The sequence below is a fragment of the Miscanthus floridulus genome, chromosome 17 (genome assembly GCF_019320115.1).
Source record: "Miscanthus floridulus cultivar M001 chromosome 17, ASM1932011v1, whole genome shotgun sequence".
Taxonomy (NCBI): Eukaryota; Viridiplantae; Streptophyta; class Magnoliopsida; order Poales; family Poaceae; genus Miscanthus; species Miscanthus floridulus.
The window spans coordinates 34,243,394-34,251,850 of NC_089596.1; the positions used below are offsets into that span (position 1 = coordinate 34,243,394).

Sequence of the window (8,457 nt, forward strand, 5' to 3'; positions counted from 1 at the left end):
GTTCTTCAAGTCCCAAGGGTTCCCAGGGCGTGCATAAGTGCCCTGGAAGTTTCCCACGAAGATTTGTTTTAGGTCCGCCCAACTCTGGACGCAGTTGGGTGGAAGGTGCTCTAGCCATGTTTGCACTAAGTCGGCCAGGAACAGGGAAAGATTGCGGATGACGAAGTCGTCACTGACAGCACCACTGGCCTAGCAAGCGAGCCGGTAGTCCTCGAGTCACAGGCTGGGGTTTGTTTCCCTGGAGTATTTCGGGACGTTAGTCGGTGGGCGGTATCGGGGCGGGAGCGCCGCCTTGAGGATATGCCAACCAAAAGCTTGGGGCCCCGTTGGCTCAGGGCTATGACTCTGGTCCTCCTTGTGGTCATATCGTCCGCCCCATTGACGGTGGTTATCATGGCTGGCCCCTCCCCCGCATCATCGTGGGTACGCCGGTGGGCGTCGAGGGTGTCATGCCCATCACGGTTGCGGCTGAGGCGCTCCTACACCAGAACCATGATGTGTGGCCTACCACCGTGTGGCGCTTGGTGGACTAATACATCCCTATCGGGCTACACAGAGGGCGAGCGTTGGCTGGCATTGAGCTCTCGTTGCCGAGACAACGAGCTTTCAGCCTGTTGTGCAGCCGCACTCGTGGTGCGCCCGTCGATCCTTGGGCGTTGTAGGGCCCTGAAGCCCCCTGAGCAAGGCTACCACAACAGCGATGTTCTGTCTCACCTAGCCAAAGTGTGGGAGCGCTTGATCGTCCTCGATGATCCTCCGGTTTACGTCATGGGCTATGGCGCTCGATCTCACGATTGAGCTCCGCGCATTCTTGCTCAAGCTAGAGTCATGCTTCCTCAAGCTCTATGTGCTGGGCGTTCAGCTGCTCCACCCACAGGCGGGGTGGGGCTCTCGCATCCCTCTCGACCTCATCATCGAGGTCATTCGCTGGGGTAGCCTCCTCCTCGTGGATGCTTTTGACGTGTCCCTCGGGGGTACCCATGATGAAGCATTCACAAGAGGCGTGATGGCTTCCCCTGCTGGAGTCAGAGCCAGATGGCGACTCCGGCTCCCCCGTGAGGAGGTCGTGGAACAACTCCATGATGTATTCGATCATCCCCATGAACTCATCATTTGTGGGGGATGGAATCATGCGTTGAGCCACAAGGTGGCCAAAGGTCTCTGCGACGTTGCGGAGACCGAACGGGAACACTGTCGGGGTGCTCTAGTTGAGGTATTCCAGGGAGAGCGGCTGTCCCCCGGTAAGCTATGCCATGATGTTGGCGAATGAGAAGGTGAGGTGGCGCAGGCTCTCCCAGGATGATTAGGGTCCTAAGAAGACACCGAGCTGACGCTCTAGCCCCCCATAGTCAAAGTCAAAGAGCTGGCTGCTGGGGGCGTGGGCCTCCAGCGCATGCAGCCACAGCTCTGTGAGCGCCTCGGTGATCGCGTCGAGGTTGGTGGAGTGGAGGGGTTGAATGGCGATGGGCGCCCACGCCAGTCTCCCTCCGCTGTGACGATGAAGTCTAGGTCTTCGAAACGCACGTGTGCGCCCGAGACCTAGCTGATGTTGTGATTAGCCATCCGAGGCCTGGTGTTGATGTTGAGACGCGCAAAATGACCCCTACATGGCGCGCCAACTGTCGGTGTTTCGAGTAAGCATCGGCTAGTAATTTTGTATATTGCATATCTGACCCAGATGGTGTGCTAAGAGGACACAAGGATTATAATGGTTCAGGCCGAATGTCCCGACGTCTAGTTTGGAGCTGCTCGTGTTACTAGCACAGAGTTTGTAGTAGGGGGTTACAAACTGGCGAGAGAGGGAGGAGCTCCCAAGTCTCTATGGTTTGATGTGCGATGCGGTGTGTTTTGTTCGATGAATCACCCCCTCAGTAGAACACCCTACTTTCCCATTTATAGGTCAAGGGAAAGCACGGGTTACAGCCAAATGGGAAGAGGAAAAAACAAAAAGAGAAATAAGGCTCCTGGAGGTGTGTCGTCCTCCTCTTTGCATGGGTCCCGCTGCCCCTATAGATCATGGTGGCAGCGATGTCGTACCGGGGTCCTGTTGGCCGCTGCAGCTTACGCACGGACGTAATGCACCATTCTTGTCTTCCGTCTCATCCGAGCGGGTGGGATGGTCAAAGGATCCCTTGACAGAGGCCATACGGGGGGCTGGTGGTACAGTGCCGGTTGACTGACATTGGACGGTGGCTAGGCAGAGAGTTGGCAGCATAGTGTTGGCCTATTGACGCGATGGGCGACGTGAGTCTCGCAGCATGGCCCGATTGGACCGCCAGTCACATCAAGACGTGCCCGAGACGTGCTCTCATGCGTGCGCCTCCATGCCGTAGTGGTTGAAATGGTTCGGGTCCCACCCTAGGGCCACTGCTTTTGTCTAGTAGCAAATCCAACCCCCATGGGACGAGCGAGGCAGAAACCTTGCCTTGGGGGCCGGGCGAGACGAAATCCGACCCTCAGGGGTCGGACGAGGCGGAGCCGTCCCCATGGGTTTGGATGAGTTGGAGCCCACGCCTTAGGGACGGACAAGGCAAAAACCTCATCCTCGGGGTTAGATGAGGCGTGGCCCATGCCTTCGGGTCGAACGAGGCAGAAACCTCGTTCTCGCAGTCGGATGAGGCTTGGCCCATGCCTTGGGGTCAAACGAGGTGGAAACCTTGTCCTCGTAGTCGGACGAGGCTTGGCCCCTGCCTTGGGGTCGGACGAGGCGAAAACCTCGTCCTCACAGTCGGACGAGGCGTGGCTCATGCCTTGGGGTCAGAAGAGGCGGAAACCTCGTCCTCGCAGTCAGACGACGCTTGGCCCTTGCCTTGGGGGTTGGACGAGGCAGAAACCTCGTCCTCATAGTCGGACAAGGCATGGCGCATGCCTTGGGGTCGGACGAGGCAGAAACCTCATCCTTGGAGTTGGACGAGGCCGTAGTTGCGTCTTTAACCATCAGATGAGGCGACGTGATGCTCGTTATTCCTTTGGCTTAGATACCTAGTATAGATATCCGACACTGTGGGACAGCGGACGGTGGGACCGCTGGCTGTAGGACGACGGATGGCGGGGCGTAGGGTACTTAGTGCTGGATAATCATGAATGCACCACAACACTGCAGCACGAAGCTTAAAATCTTTTCCGGTGATAGCATCAAGAGTATCCACACCAGACCATAGCTCAAGTAATTCTTCTACAAGAGGCTGCAAGAAAACATCAAAGGCCTTCCCCAGTGAATGAGGATCGGGAATCAACAAAGCCATCATGAAATTAGATTCATCCATGCATGCCCAAGGTGGTAAGTTGTATGGAATCACAAAAACAGGCCACATGCTATAAGATGAGCTCATGTTGCTAAAAGGATTGAAACCATCTATGGCAAGTCCAAGTCTTAGGTTTTGGGCATCTTCAGCAAAATCAGGCCAGCGGTTGTCAAAATCTTCCCATGCCTTTCCATCTGCAGGATGGGTCATTTCCTTCTCATTGTATTTCCTCTTCAACTTATGCCACTGTGCTTCCTCAGATCTTTTCTTGAAAACAAACAACTTTTGTAGTCTAGGGACCAATGGAAAATGCCACAATACTTTTCCTGGAACCTTCTTCCTCTCAGGATCTTTCCATCTTGATGCCTCACAAACTAGACAGTTATCCAATTCTGCATGTCTTTCTAAATAGCACACAATTGTTGGGGCACACATGAATTGAAACATTACCAAGTCCTAATTCACGTAGCATTTTCTTTGCTTCGTCATATGATTTTGGAATAGTATTGAACTGTGGGAAAGCTTATGACAAGATCTTCAAAATTGCAGAAAATGCTGAGTTAGTGATCCTATAGTACGACTTCACATGGAGCATCTTGATTACAAATGTGAACCTTGAAAAATTGATGCAACCAGGATATAGCTCACGCTTAGCCTCTTCAATCAGCTTTTTGAAACGTGATGCAGCGTCCTCATTTCCATCTTCAAGTGTAGCCTCATTTCCATTTTGTTTAGACTTGATGAGTTCCCCTAACATCCCTTCAAGTCCACAATCATTAGTGTCCTCAGATACAAAAGAATCAACATTTGCATCCTCAAGTACTGCTGGTTCCTCCAAAACATGAACATCGTTGTCCTCTCCATGATTTATCCACCAGCTATATGTGCTGGACACGCCATTGAGTAGTAGGCGCCTCTCCACTTCATTTTGGTGCAGAGATTGGTGGTTCATACAACGACTACATGGGCACAAAATTTGTCATCCTCAGTAAACCTCTCTCTGACGAAGTTCATGAAAGACCGGACACCACAAATATACTAAGGCGTAAACAGAGCACCATGAATCCAACGTCTATCCATCTACATAAAAAATTACAGAAAATAAATAAATCTTCATTACAACCACTACATCAAGTAACAAATGACATCACTGAATTAAATTGTGCATCCAAATCCATACCAATCGAAGTCAGCTGAGCCAAGATCCGTAGGTGGCCGGCGATGGATCCCGTGCAGGGGAGCATTGACGGAGTCGCTGCTGCTGCTGGAACCGCTGGCCCTCAGTATCCCCTCCACCGCCGCCACCGCTGCCACCGACTATACCGGCAGCGCTTCTGTTGCCGCCCCCTACGCCGCCGCCAGCCAAGAGCTCCTACGCCGCCGCTAGCAGCTCCTACGCCGCCGCCAAAAGCTCCTATGACGATGCATATGCTGCTGCCAACACCGACGCCGCCGACGCCATAGGTCAAACGGCCACCACGGACAGGGTCGGCCGCCGCGGATAGGGTCATGGAAAGGGGCGGCCGGCGCAGACAAGTGTGGTCTATGGTTAAATGGCTCCTTAATTTAAAAGCACTATAATTTGTTTGAGAAATGACTAAAGAAAAAACAGATCAGCACTATGCAAAAACAATTCAGTATCCCAGCGGTTAGGTCCCTACTCTTGCAAACGAGAGGTTCGCAGTTCAATTCCTAGTAGCAGCAATTTTTTTTACACATTTAGCTTCCTCACTGACAGGTAGGTCCCACCTTCCCTATTTACATCCCTCACCGACAGGTAGGTCCCACCTGCCTAGCGTCAACCCCTTGCCTCTCAGTCTCCGATCAGCATGACACGTTGGATGTTGGATCTATGATCTTCCACATGAGTGTGACTACGGAGGTGCCAAAATGATCGGTGACGTTCAACCGTGACAATAATTTAATTAATCGTCATATATCTATCGTCGTAGATTTGGACCGTCACATATGGCTACATTCTGTGATGATTTGTTGGAAAGTCAGTGGTAAACCGTCGTGTATAAAGATATTTCTTGGAGTGGTAGCAAGGGAGGTTGCTGAGGGTGGTGTCGTCGACGTCGAACACCCACACCTCTTTCCCGTCGCCGCCGAGCTCGAGCCCCTCGGCGTAGGCGGCGGCCTCGCCTGCCACCACCGTGCAGTCCTGCCTGAACAGGTCGCCGTACATGTAGTCGCGGACGTAGCTCCGGCAATCCGCGGGGATGCTGTACCAATCCCGGATGTTGTTGGTCTCCACCCCGAGCCGCCAGCTCGCGCACGACGCCACCGTGAAGGTCACCATCTCCAGGTGCAGGTCACGCGCGCGTGTCGCGCCGGGCGCGTGAACCACCACCAGCAGCACGAGCAGCAACACCAGCGCATGGCGGAGGAGCAGGAGCTCGAGCGCCATGACGAACGACTGGTGCTTCGTCCGAACCACTCAGTAGGTGGCTCCGGCCCCTCCTGTCTTTTTAGGAACAGGAATAAGTACTGCTCACTGCTCAGATTTCCACGAGGAAACGTCTGAGTCAGCGTACTATACTCACAATTTTCGTTTTTCAATTTGTCGACTATTGGAGTGATGATGATCAAGCACTGTGCACTGATTTATTAGATTGGTCTCAAGATGTCCGGGACCGCCCGTTCTTCGTCTCGTGGCATTGGCATGTCAGCACGTGCTAGAACCTACTGTAGAAGCAATAGGTCTGCACCTCATTGGCCGGACGCCGCTTTCGAGGCTGACACCGTCCTGGAACGTGAATGATTAGATACGGTCTCAGCGTAGGTTTCACAATTTTTTATTAACGTTAAATAAGCTGAAATGATATGATACAAATTTAAAAAAAAGGGAGGATAAGTTTTATAGTGATAAAATTTGTCAATACTATTTCCGTTGTACGAGGGTCAACTAGACCATAAAACCTTCCACTAAGACTATAGTCTTTCTTAAAGTATCCAACTGATTAACACCCATAGAGACTTTAAGGTGAATCCCATATTCTTTAAGTTGGGTCTCTCGTATGTATAAGATCCTAACTACTACATCCGTCCTAGAAAGAATATAATTCTAGATGCATTCTTAGTTCACGTGTCTAAAGTTTGACCACATATATAACTAAAAATATTAATGTTTCCGACACCAAAACAAGTATAATATAAGAATATACCTCATGACAAATCTATCGATACTCGTTTCAAATTAAAAATATAATTTTTTTGTAGTTATTCAAACTCAAGTTACTTTAGTATGTACTATGCTAGTATTATATATTTTTTTATGGACCAAGGGAGTAGATCTTAAGGTGGCGCCCAATTTACTAATAAAGAAACATATTGTTATCTCCTCCTCTGCGGCTCTTTATCTTCAATCAATCCAGTCACCTCCCATATCTATCCCAGGCGACAACGCCTCTTCCGTGGCACCAAAAGCGCCGGCTCCACCGGCTCTCAAGTCCCTGGCACCTCGGCCTTCTACCCCCTCTCTACCCCCTGTCCCCAACATCGTTGTCCCACGCCTGCTCCATATCCACCACCGGCCCACCCACAACAAAGGTCGTCGAGCTCGTCATCGCATATGCCTGCATCCACACTAGCCCGCCCATGTGTCTCCTTCGTCCACACTCAACCCCAGCGCGCCTCCTCCGTCCTCCATCCATCACTGGATGTCGTGGACTCTCGTCGCGCACCTCTTCTCTAGGCACCAACCCGCATACAACATCCCCATTTTTGGTGTGCGTCGTACTGCTATGTAAATTTATTTTTTATTTAATGCTTGAGATCTAGTCTCTATCTTGTCCTCAAGCTTTTCTAGCTAATATCTCCTTTGAGGTTGAGTATGGTATGTATGTGGTCAGCCTTAAGGTCTTACCTATTTCATACACTCCATATGCCCTTAAACTCACTATCTGAATCCTCATTTCATTTCAACAAAAATCACTATGTATCTTTCTACCTTTTAACAACTTCTCTATATTTTGTGTATAGTTTGGAGAGCTAGGGTCTGCTTGGATCCTTTACCAACCTTGCCTAATCTTGCTAGGTAAAAATACGTGTTTGGTAGAAGATTTAGAGTGTAGCTTTGCTGAGCGAACTTGCTTGTCTGAGCAAGAAAAAGCTTGCTGATCTAGGCGAGCCAAATTGGCTCTCTGGCCTAATCAAGGAAAGCGCAAGCATCGATTGGAGGGCATGTGCTTCTGATAGTGAACAAGCTTGCTTCCTCATAAAACAACCAAACAATTCACTCTTTCTTGCCTAACCTTTGCTCGGCTAGGCTATGTTTGCGTTGCACTGCTAGCCATCCTTTGCAAAAGAACCAAGCATGCCCCTAGTCCCATTCTTCATCTTTGGCTAGGAAGAAACGGAATAGATGATAGCAATAATTATAGAACTAATTGAAGAAGTTGTTTGGAGGATTTTTTTTTGCACCAAAATTTCTAATCCCATCAAAACGGAAGTATATAAAGAGACTCTTGGTGTTGCCCTGAGATCCTAATGCTTCCTAGTGTTATCCTAAATGGTAAATAGTCGGTCGCTATTTATTTAGCTTATAAGTCGCTTGGACAGCGTTTAAACGGAATTAAATGGACTAAATGGTAACATACATGTCAAATGTGTGTAAAAGTCAAATGTGCTATAAAGTATACATATTTACGCATGTAAAAAATAAGTATCGACCAAATAGTTTTTATAGGAAAATTAAATCCCACTTCACCTCATATACTTAAGATGTCAATTAGTTGGGTGCCAAATGTGATAGTTGTGATCCTCCTTTTGATTAAATGGTGAATTAAAGGGCCGATTAGCTCATTTACAATTCTATTTAGACCATTTAGATGGTTTTAACGGAAAGCATTTAATTCACTCTTTAAGGCCTAAACTACATGGGTGACCTTCGTTTATCGTTTAAACACTATTTAAATGGACTAAATGGCTGTTTAGGTGAACAATGGTGCTTGGCTAGAAGTCAAGTTGTAAGATTCAAGCTATACAATAGTGGTCTTCTATTTGTCTACAAAAAATTTTAAATTATTATTTGGTACTACTATTTACCTATGTCCCACTATAAGGATCTAGGATAACTAGAGTGGGCTTTATAGCCTATTAAAAATCTCTACAACACACAACACTTAGGCAAAGTACTTAGATCAAAAGACAATCCTAATAGCCACTACTTTGCCTAGCCTACTCACCACAAACCATGCCGCCAGATCAA

The 8,457-nt window shown here is 49.1% G+C and overlaps 1 pseudogene; it reads right to left on the reverse strand.

The window, feature by feature from the left end:
• The window catches only part of LOC136518786 (acid phosphatase 1-like), a 29,535-nt pseudogene extending 23,636 nt beyond the window's left edge, over window positions 1-5,899 (reverse strand).
• Between the last annotated feature and the right edge of the window lie 2,558 nt (window positions 5,900-8,457).